Below are 12,144 nucleotides of genomic sequence, written 5' to 3'. Positions count from 1 at the left end.
TTATTATTATTGGTTTACGTATAATGATGTTCTGAAACGTTATTTAAGTAACTCTGTCTCCTGCTGGATGTACGGGAGGAGGAACACTGCTGCAGGCCTACTGGCCCATGCTAGGCAGGTTCCTCTTAAACCCAAACCCACTAACAATGTTCACCGGAGACTGAGAGAGAGATGAACTTCTAATGGGTATAAAGAGACGAGAAGGGGTTAGGGAGCCATGAAGCAATGGGCTTTAGGGGTGAGTGTAGGTAGGTGTTAAGGGGTGAGTGAATGTACGACTTAAGGGGTGAGTGAATTAGGTGGGATTCAAGGGGTGACTTAATTTAAGGGTTAAGGGGTGAGTTAATACAGAAGCGTATTCGTTAAGGGATAGCCGAGAGAGAGAGAGAGAGAGAGAGAGAGAGAGAGAGAGAGAGAGAGAGAGAGAGAGAGAGAGAGAGAGAGAGAGAGAGAGAGATGGGTATATATAGATCGTTCATAATCTATACCTGACTATATAAGTCTGGCAACTCCCCCTCCCTGATAATGATAGCGACCGTCCTCCCTAGAGGCCAGGGAGACTTGGGAAGAAGGGAGAAACGGGCAGAATGTGGGCAACCCTTCTCTAAAAAAAGAGGGCAGGTAGAGAGTAGGTCAATAACATGGTATATTCCCCGCTCTTAGAATATATGGGAACTGCAGGGAAGAAAATGGGAGGCAGAGGAACACGAAATGGGAGGCAGAGGAACATGAAATGGGAGGCAGAGGAATACGAAATAGGAAGAGTCCCTTTTTAACCCTTTCTTTTATTCTCACGCTTTTTGGTATAAAAATGGGATAGTAACTGTAGATAAACGAATTGGGAAATAATGGGGAATAAAATGAGATGGGATGTTAATGGTTTAATATCGTCTGCTAAAATAAGCTGACGAAAGGGTAGAAAGGGCCTTTATATGCACCCTTTTCTACTGAGATGGAAACGGAGGTTGCCTGTTCTAGTTTTTTTAACTCGGTTGTAAAATGAATAAGAAAAAAGTATTACTCACCTGAAGACAGGTCAAGGTGGAGGTACTGTTACTCACCTGAAGACAGGTCAAGGTGGAGGTACTGTTACTCACCTGAAGACAGGTCAAGGTGGAGGTACTGTTACTCACCTGAAGACAGGTCAAGGTGGAGGTACTGTTACTCACCTGAAGACAGGTCAAGGTGGAGGTACTGTTACTCACCTGAAGACAGGTCAAGGTGGAGGTACTGTTACTCACCTGAAGACAGGTCAAGGTGGAGGTACTTTTACTCACCTGAAGACAGGTCAAGGTGGAGGTACTGTACTCACCTGAAGACAGGTCAAGGTGGAGGTACTGTTATTCACCTGAAGACAGGTCAAGGTGGAGGTACTGCTACTCACCTGAAGACAGGTCAAGGTGGAGGTACTGTTACTCACCTGAAGACAGGTCAAGGTGGAGGTACTGCTACTCACCTGAAGACAGGTCAAGGTGGAGGTACTGTTACTCACCTGAAGACAGGTCAAGGTGGAGGTACTGCTACTCACCTGAAGACAGGTCAAGGGGGAGGTACTGCTACTCACCTGAAGACAGGTCAAGGTGGAGGTACTGCTACTCACCTGAAGACAGGTCAAGGTGGAGGTACTGTTACTCACCTGAAGACAGGTCAAGGGGGAGGTACTGCTACTCACCTGAAGACAGGTCAAGGTGGAGGTACTGCTACTCACCTGAAGACAGGTCAAGGGGGAGGTACTGCTACTCACCTGAAGACAGGTCAAGGTGGAGGTACTGCTACTCACCTGAAGACAGGTCAAGGTGGAGGTACTGTTACTCACCTGAAGACAGGTCAAGGTGGAGGTACTGTACTCACCTGAAGACAGGTCAAGGTGGAGGTACTGTTATTCACCTGAAGACAGGTCAAGGTGGAGGTACTGTTATTCACCTGAAGACAGGTCAAGGTGGAGGTACTGTTACTCACCTGAAGACAGGTCAAGGTGGAGGTACTGTTACTCACCTGAAGACAGGTCAAGGTGGAGGTACTGTTACTCACCTGAAGACAGGTCAAGGTGGAGGTACTGTTACTCACCTGAAGACAGGTCAAGGTGGAGGTACTGTTACTCACCTGAAGACAGGTCAAGGTGGAGGTACTGTTACTCACCTGAAGACAGGTCAAGGTGGAGGTACTGTTACTCACCTGAAGACAGGTCAAGGTGGAGGTACTGTTACTCACCTGAAGACAGGTCAAGGTGGAGGTACTGTAACTCACCTGAAGACAGGTCAAGGTGGAGGTACTGTTACTCACCTGAAGACAGGTCAAGGTGGAGGTACTGTTACTCACCTGAAGACAGGTCAAGATGGAAGGATACTACTACTATTCATGGGTCTGAGACCATCCACATCAACCACCATCGTCCCCCTCCATCCACTCATCCACCTCGATCCCCTCATCCACCAACATCAACTACCATCCACTCCTCAGCCACGTAACCACGATCACTTCTTCCATCAGTATCAACCACCTTCTCCACAACTACCAAAGAAAGCAGAGATGATGGTAATTAACCACAATCAACAACAATCAACCCCTGGTCCCCAGCAACACTTGACGTGGTCGCAAATGAGCCATATATACAGTGACCACCCCCGTCAAGTCACAGTGTTTATGACTACGGCAACCACAGATAAGAGGAGAGGGAGAGGGGAAACTTAAGAGGGGAGGAAGAGAGAAAGAGAGAGAAAGGGACAGAGAGAGAGAGAGATAGAGAGAGAGAGAGAGAGAGAGAGAGAGAGAGAGAGAGAGAGAGAGAGAGAGAGAGAGAGAGAGAGAGAGAGAGAAAGAGAGATAGAGAGTTTATTGCGGACCCTACATCCTTCCAGCGGATAGCACATAATATTGAAGGTGACCACATATATATATATATATATATATATATATATATATATATATATATATATATATATAACCTTCGGGTCAGGGAAGAGGTTACCTGGAGAGGTTAATGGAAGAAAAATAAGGGTTATTGTCTTAGATAATGGAAGAAGTCTTGCTGTCACTCTTCTTAGACATTCCTCTTCATTTCTCTGTTTTTACGAGATGATTTTCTAATATCCTGACAAGTTGTTTTACAGAGAGAGATGCTGTTTCATTAAATTTCATCATATGGTTCAAATTCTAGTTATTTCGACGTTTATAAAAGTAATTTTTGCACACTTGAACGCTAGAGACGCCGCCATTGTTGACAAAGGCGAGGCGGTGGTGGTCAAGCCAGCGTGTATTTACATTACGGATCCTCGCCCTCCACCCACGCCCCATTATTATTTTTTGTCCTCTTCTGAGTCTTATCATGGGTGGTGGGCCAATACTGTTCAATCATTCCCTGATTTATAAGGCCATAACCGGCCTGATATCTGGCACGGACGGACGCTCCGATGGACGTCTATCTCACGTACGTCCGTTTGCTTCCAAGGTTCCTTCCGCTCCCTTGGTTTATTAGCCACATTTAAGAGTAATGAATAGTTCTTGTTTTGAGTTGGTGCGTCTGACGGAATATAATTCAATAAGTATTAGCTCCGATTCCTTCCCATTAGAAGTCCGGGTGACCGAGACAGTAGAGCGTCGTACTGTCAATTTACCACCCTTCTACCCTGTGCTATTCTGAGAACAAACTTCCCCTCACTCCTTCAGTTGCAGCCTTGCAACATTGCATAGCTCCTGATGACGCACTGAAAGTGTGAAAGTACTTGAGCTGAAGATTCCCTCCCCCCGTGGCTTATCTTGCATAGTTAAAATCGCTGTCTGAGAGTGTTATATATATATATATATATATATATATATATATATATATATATATATATATATATATATATATATAAACTCCTTGTTTGGTGTACTAGCGAAATCACGAACGAGTGTTATTGATCAATAACAACATTGCGACTAGCCAAGGACTCGAACCCATGTAGCTTTGGCCCGCCTCATGGTGAGCAAAGACATGCCGCTCTAACCCACAGGACCACGCAATCCTACAAGAATGACGCACCCAGCAGAGCTAGGTGTTTTACCGTCATCCGAGGACATACGGGGGTGTGGGTGCCTCTGAACTGTGTGTGTGTATGTGTGTGTGTGTGTGTGTGTGTGTGTGTGTGTGTGTGTGTGTGTGTGTTTGTGCGTGTGTGTGTGTGTGTGTGTGTGTGTGTGTGTGTGTGTGTGTGTGTGTGTGTGTGTGTGTACTCACCTAGTTGAGGTTGCGGGGGTCGAGTCCGAGCTCCTGGCCCCGCCTCTTCACTGATCGCTACTAGGTCACTCTCCCTGAGCCGTGAGCTTTATCGTACCTCTGCTTAAAGCTATGTATGGATCCTGCCTCCACTACATCGCTTCCCAAACTATTCCACTTACTGACTACTCTGTGGCTGAAGAAATACTTCCTGTATGAGTGTGTGTGTATGTGTATGTATGTGTGTGTGTGTGTGTGTGTGTGTGTGTGTGTTTGTGCGTGTGTGTTCTGAAGAATAGGGAATAGTCAATTGTTTATTGCAAGCGGTTCAAGGACTATCTTCCTACTATCGTAGGATCCCACCTAGCCAGCAGTTCATCCATCCTGACAACTCTCTCAACCCGTGTGTCGACACACGAATAACGACGTCGAAGCTTTAACAGTGGGACCAGCAGACGTAGTCACCATCGACGCCAGACGATAGACTTCTTGACAGGAAAGAAATCACAACACAGAGACTTAAAAAGTAGTGGCCAGGCAGAAACAGCAGCAACAGCAGCCAGAGCAGCGGCGCTCAGGTCCATAACTCACAGACAGCTGGCCTCGTACGTTTTCAACACGAACGACATTCGTAAATCGCTTCCGAACGGATTCGTAATCGAAATCTAATTGGGTGATTAATATCGGAACAGCTGGTGGGTTCTGCTGCGTTGTTTTATGGTGGTCCACTGTGGTGATTACTGTCGTAGACCCTGTGTGTGTGTGTGTGTGTGTGTGTGTGTGTGTGTGTGTGTGTGTTTGGGACCATTCACACTATACATTAATTCAAAGTCATTCTCTTCAGAGGTATTTTGAGTCTACTTATCTACCAGTCTACCTTTCTACCTGTATACCTATCTACCTGTCTATCTTTCTACCTGTTAACATTACTAATAGACAAACGTCAACAGACAAATATTGGCAGTACTGTGAGGGTCATCACAGGCCCAAATGTTTTGACAGGTCAGCTGACGCTCTGACAGGTCAGCTGACGATTGTAAACAACATGGCGGCTTCAGTCAATAGCCAGGGACACAATCATAAAGACGCTGGATTAGAAACACAAGCTCAGGGACACAGACCTAGGGACACAGCCTAGGGACACAGCCTAGGGACACAGACCAAGGGACACAGGCTTACGGACACAGTGCACAGATCTAGGGACACAGACCTAGGGACACAGGCTTAGGGACGGCATCACAGATCTTGTGTTTCAGGAACTTGTACCACATTCTGAACTGTTTTTGTTCTCTCAGATCATTAGTGTAGATGGGGCTGAGCTTGTGGAATACAGGGACAGCTTTTTGGAAGCATTGAGAGAGAGAGAGAGAGAGAGAGAGAGAGAGAGCGCATCACACATTAAGTGCTAAACATGGGTTAGGGATGGACAACATAGGCTAACCAATTAATGGGTGTGACATCAGTGAAGTTATTAATGCATGGGTGTGACATCAATGAGGTTTATGCATGGGTGTGACATCAATGAGGTTAATGATGAAAGAGTCCCAAGGGCGGCCTAATTCTCACTTTACCTCATTTGCATACCAGCAAAAGTCCCCCCTCCCCCCTAACATGAAGATGGGTGGGTGTGTGGGTGTGTGGGTGTGTGGGCGGGTGTTTGGCTGTGTAATTGGGTGGGTAGATAACATTTCGATCTAGGTAGGGGTGATGGGGGGGGGGAGGCAGGAAGCGGAGAATGGGAAAAGGAAGGGTGAATAGAAGAGGTAATGAGCGAGGTAATGTGAGGGGGGGAAAGAGTTGAGAGAGAGAAAGAGAGAAAGAGAGAAAGAGAGAGAGAGAGAGAGAGAGAGACAGAGAGAGAGAGAGAGAGAGAGAGAGAGAGAGAGAGGTGGATTATGGGTGAGTGTCCTTACATATGCTCTCACACACATTGAGCAGGGAGAGTGAACCTAGTAGCGACCAGTGAAGAGGCGGGGCCAGGAGCTGTGAATCGACCCCCTGCAACCACGTATAGGTGAGTACACACACACACATACTCAAGCTGAAATTGGCAACAACACAGTATGTTTATTGTGTGTGTGTGTGTGTGTACTCACCTATATGTGGTTACAGGGGTCGAGTCATAGCTCCTGGCCCCGCCTCTTCACCGGTGTGTGTGTGTTCACCCCATAAAGCACATTTCTGCCACCATCAAAGGCTTGTGTTCGATACATGGCCAAACTCTGCCGTCAATGGCAGTAACAACATACCACATCAATGAACATCAATGGTAACTAGTGCCGGTGCTCTGCTTGAGTACATCTAGTACTCAATTTTATTCTGTAATCAGCACGGCTTTGTACTCACTCTTCTTTCTCTTTTACCTTTCTCTATCATTTTCTCTTCCTCTTCTTCTTTATCTTCTTCCTGTTCTTTTTTCTCCTTTTCCTCCTCATTCGTCTCTTCCTCTTCCTTCTCCTACTCACCTTTCTCCTCCTCTCTCTTCCGCCTCCTCCTCCTCCTCCGCCTCCTTATGTAACATTCATCTATATGTGTTCTTGTGGGTTGAGCTCTACTCTTGGTCCTTGCCTCATAACCTTCAATTATTTCCCATCTGTGACCTTTCCTCCCTGTCACACAATCTTCATTTTTTCTCTGATATCGAGTACCTTGCACGTCTTGACCATATCTCCTTTCATTCAATTTCTAGATCATATAACACGGGTTAGATGTAAGTCTAGAGGCTAGACTCGCTATTTTTTTCTAATTTTCAGTTGTTAGGACTTAATGCTAATGCTGTGTGTGTGTGTGTGTGTGTGTGTGTGTGTGTGTGTGTGTGTGTGTGTGTGTGTGTGTGTGTGTGTGTGTGTGTGATCAGTTGTGATATCAGAGGGGTCGAGACTCAGCTCCTGGCCCCACCTCTTCATTGAGTGCTACTAGGTGTGTGTGTGTGTGTGTGTGTGTGTGTGTGTGTGTGTGTGTGTGTGTGTGTGGTGTGTGTGTGTGTGTGTGTGTGTGTGTGTGTGTGTGTATGTGTGTGTACTCACCTAGTTGAGGTTGCGGGGGTCGAGTCCGAGCTCCTGTGTGTACTCACCTAGTTGTACTCACCTAGTTGAGGTTGCGGGGGTCGAGTCCGAGCTCCTGGCCCCGCCTCTTCACTGATCGCTACTAGGTCACTCTCCCTGAGCCGTGAGCTTTATCATACCTCTGCTTAAAGCTATGTATGGATCCTGCCTCCACTACATCGCTTCCCAAACTATTCCACTTACTGACTACTCTGTGGCTGAAGAAATACTTCCTAACATCCCTGTGATTCATCTGTGTCTTTAGCTTCCAACTGTGTCCCCTTGTTACTGTGTCCAATCTCTGGAACATCCTGTCTTTGTCCACCTTGTCAATTCCTCTCAGTATTTTGTATGTTGTTATCATGTCCCCCCTATCTCTCCTGTCCTCCAGTGTCGTCAGGTTGATTTCCCTTAACCTCTCCTCGTAGGACATACCTCTTAGCTCTGGGACTAGTCTTGTTGCAAACCTTTGCACTTTGTGTGTGTGTGTGTGAGTGTGTGTGTGTGTGTGTGTGTGTGTGTGTGTGAGTGTGTGTACTCACCTATTTGTACTCACCTATTTGTGGTTGCAGGGGTCGAGTCCTAGCTCCTGGCCCCGCCTCTTCACCGGTTGCTACTAGACCCTCTCTCTCCCCGCTCCATGAGCTTTATCAAACCTCGTCTTAAAACTGTGTATGGTTCCTGCCTCCACTACGTCATTTTCTAGGCTATTCCACTGCCTTACAACTCTATGACTGAAGAAATACTTCCTACTATCTCTCTGACTCATTTGTGTCTTCAACTTCCAATTGTGGCCTCTTGTTTCTGTGTCCCCTCCCTGAAACATCCTGTCCTTGTCCACCTTGTCTATTCCACGCAGTATTTTATATGTCGTTATCATGTCTCCCCTGACCCTCCTGTCCTCCAGTGTCGTCAGGCCGATTTCCCTTAATCTTTCTTCATAGGACATTCCCCTTAGCTCTGGAACTAACCTTGTTGCAAACCTTTGTACTTTCTCTAGTTTCTTGACGTGCTTTATCAAGTGCGGGTTCCAAACAGGTGCTGCATACTCCAGTATGGGCCTGACATACACGGTGTACAGTGTCTTGAATGATTCCTTACTAAGGTGTCGGAATGCTGTTCTCAGGTTTGCCAGGCGCCCATATGCTGCAGCAGTTATCTGATTGATGTGTGCTTCCGGAGACATGCTCGGTGTTATACTCACCCAAGATCTTTCTCCTTGAGTGAGGTTTGCAGTCTTTGGCCACCTAGCCTATACTCTGTCTGTGGTCTTCTGTGCCCTTCCCCTATCTTCATGACTTTGCATTTGGCAGGATTAAATTCGAGAAGCCATTTGCTGGACCAGGTGTCCAGTCTGTCCAGGTCTCTTTGAAGTCCTGCCTGGTCCTCATCAGATTTAATTCTCCTCATTAACTTCACATCATCTGCAAACAGGGACACTTCTGAGTCTAACCCTTCCGTCATGTCGTTCACATATACCAAAAATAGCACTGGTCCTAGGACCGACCCCTGTGGGACCCCGCTCGTCACAGGTGCCCACTGTGATACATCATTACGTACCATGACTCGTTGTTGCCTCCCTGTCAGGTATTCTCTGATCCATTGCAGTGCCCTTCCTGTTATATGCGCCTGATGCCTAGCTTCTGCACTAATCTCTTGTGAGGAAACTGTGTCAAAGGCCTTCTTGCAGTCCAAGAAGATGCAATCAACCCACCCCTCTCTCTCTTGTCTTACTTCTGTTATTTTATCATAAAACTCCAGAAGGTTTGTGACACAGGATTTGCCTTCCGTGAATCCGTGCTGGTTGGCATTTATACTCCTGTTCCGTTCCAGGTGCTCCACCACTCTCCTCCTGATAATCTTCTCCATAATTTTGCATACTATACACGTCAATGACACAGGTCTATAGTTTAGTGCCTCTTTTCTGTATCCTTTTTTGAAAATGGGAACTACATTTGCTGTCTTCCATACCACAGGTAGTTGCCCAGTTTCCAGGGATGTGTTGAAGATTGTGGTAAGTGGTGCGCACAACATATCTGCTCCCTCTCTAAGGACCCATGGAGAGATGTTGTCCGGTCCCATTGCCTTTGAGGTATCGATGTCCCTTAGCAGTTTCTTCACCTCCTCCTCATCTGTATGTATGTCGTCCAACACTTGTTGGTGTATTCCTTGTTGGTGTCCCCATCTGGTCTGTCCCCCAGAGTCCTTCCTGTCTCTACTGTAAATACTTCCTTAAATCTCGTGCTTGACTCCTCACATACCTCTTGATCGTTTCTTGTGAGTTCCCCACCTTCTTTCCTCAGCCTTATCACCTGGTCCTTGACTGTTGTCTTCTTCCCTAATGTGGCTATACAGCAGTTTCTGGGTCAGATTTGACTTTCGATGCTATGTCGTTTTCATACTGTCTCTGGGCCTCCCTCCTTATCTGCGCATACTGTTTCTCTGGCTTCTACTAACTCCCTTGTTTTCCTGGGTCCTATGCCTCCTGTACCTTTTCCATTCTCTGTTGCACTTAGCTTTTGCCTCCCTACACCTTCGGCAAACCAAGGACTCGTCTTGGTCTTCCTATTATTTCTGTTTCCTTGGGAACAAAACTTTCCTCTGCCTCCTTGCACTTTGTTGCCACATATTCCATCATCTCGTTTACTGATTTTCCTACCATTTCTCTGTCCCACTGAAACTCCTGCAGGAAGTTTCTCATAACTGTGTAGTCCCCCTTTTATAGTTTGGCCTGTTCCCTGCAGTTCCTGTTACCTTCTCTACTTGTAACTCTACTATATAATCAAAACTCAGAACCATCTGATCGCTAGCTCCAAGGGGCCTCTCCTAAGGGATGTCCTCAATGTCTTAACTGGTCAGGGTGAACACAAGATCCAGTCTTGCTGGCTCATCCTCCCCTCTCTCTCTGGTTGTGTCCCTGACATGTTGATGCATGAGGTTTTCAAGTACCACATCCAACATCTTGGCTCTCCATGTTTCGGGACCCCCATGAGACTCCAGGTTTCCTTTCCCAGTCGATCTCCCTGTGGTTGAAATCGCCCATTACCAGTAACTTTGCTCTGCTCGAGTGAGCTCTTCTTACCACCTCAGCCAGTGTGTCCACCTATCACCCTGTTGTTTTCTTCGTACCCTCTCTTGGCCTCCTGCAGTTCTGTGGTGGGTTATACATCACCCAATGACTACTTTATGTTCTCCGGACTGAATTGTACCTACAATGTAGTCTCTTTCTCCAATCATGTCCATGCCTTCCATTTCCTCAAATCCCCATTGGTGTTTTATGAGCAGTGCAACCCCTCCCTCCCCTGTCTACTCCTTCTATCTTTCCTCAGGATCTGATATCCTGTTGGGAAGATTGTGTCTGTTATCTCAGCGAGTTTTGTTTCTGTGACTGCTATGATGTCTGGGGATTTTTCACTGATTCTTTCATTCCACTCCTCATGTTTATTCATTATTCCATCCGCATTTGTGTACCAAACCTTTAGTTTCTTTTCTATCATTGTGGTCATGCAAGTATATTGGGGTTGGGGAGAGGAGAGCCTTGGTGGGGGGGCCTATATGGGGCTGGGGCTGTGGTGTAGGTGGGGTATGTGTTGATGGGGGTGGGGTCAGGAATGCCCATAAGGGACAGCTGTTGGGAGGGGTGAGGTTTGTGATATGGGGTTAGGTGGCAGAGGAACAGTAGTGGGTTGGAGTATAGGTTGCTCAGTTGCGTTGGGAATGTCGCGGGTGGGGTCTTTTGGTGGGAGATTCTGTGGGGTGTGTTTGCCCTTCCTCCTGTGTCTGGGTCCTGCTCATTTTCATTGCTTCTCGTTCCTCCTTGCGTCTCTGTACCCTGTGTGTGTGTGTGTGTGTGTGTGTGTGTGTGTGTGTGTGTGTGTGTGTGTGTGTGTGTGTGTGTGTGTGTGGCAAAGCGTGCCTATCGTCTCTCAGCAATCATTGCACAAACAATCTATTGGCACTTGTTACTGGCACTTATTATCGACACTTATACTGACACTTATTATCGAAGTAAGGTGATGAAAGGAGTGGTCAAGTATAGCATGTATGGTCCACCTCAGGCTGGCCCTCAATTAAGGGCCATAAAGACGAATTATGGCCATATGTGGCGAAGATGGTATTGTGCAAGATGGCATAAAGTGGCACAAAGTAAGATGGCGCTAAGTACCACTATGTAGGATGGCACACGGTTTGACTCTAGCTCTGGGGACACAGAAGAGCGTTCCTGGGTAATATCCCTGAGCTAGGTGGCACCTATGGGCCAGTCTTAACACCTACTTACTGCACCTGTTTTCCTTAGCAGTGAACAGGTGCCACAGTGCCTAGGTAAACACAGAACCAGGAGCTGAGACTCAACCCATGAAACTACAATTTGTTGATATATATATATATATATATATCTATATATATATATATCTCTATATCTATATATATATATATCTCTATATATATATATTTATATATATATATATATATATATATATATATATATATATATATATATATATATGTATATATATATATGCATATATATATATGTATATATATATATGTATATATATATATATATATATATATATATATATATATATATATATATATATACGCATATATATATATCTATATATATATATGTATATATATATATATATATACTTAGAAACACAAACAAAAGCTTAATCTAAACCAAGAAATTCCAGGTGAAGCGTCAAGTTCCACCTCTTTTATTTTTCAGTTTCACTGTAAAAAAGGGGAAAAGAGAGGGGGGGTTGAGGGGAAATCGGTTTCAATGCCCTCTTCATATGCTCCGTCACGGCTCCCTTTCCCGTCCATCTATTTGCTTCTTATCGGACTAAAAATCAGGAGTCAGACTGCTCTGGTCTCCCTTTCAAGTTCCTGCCGTAAACT

Source organism: Cherax quadricarinatus, chromosome 82 (genome assembly GCF_038502225.1).
Source record: "Cherax quadricarinatus isolate ZL_2023a chromosome 82, ASM3850222v1, whole genome shotgun sequence".
Taxonomy (NCBI): domain Eukaryota; kingdom Metazoa; phylum Arthropoda; class Malacostraca; order Decapoda; family Parastacidae; genus Cherax; species Cherax quadricarinatus.
The sequence above is the reverse complement of the archived record's forward strand: the minus strand, read 5'-3'. Positions refer to the sequence as shown.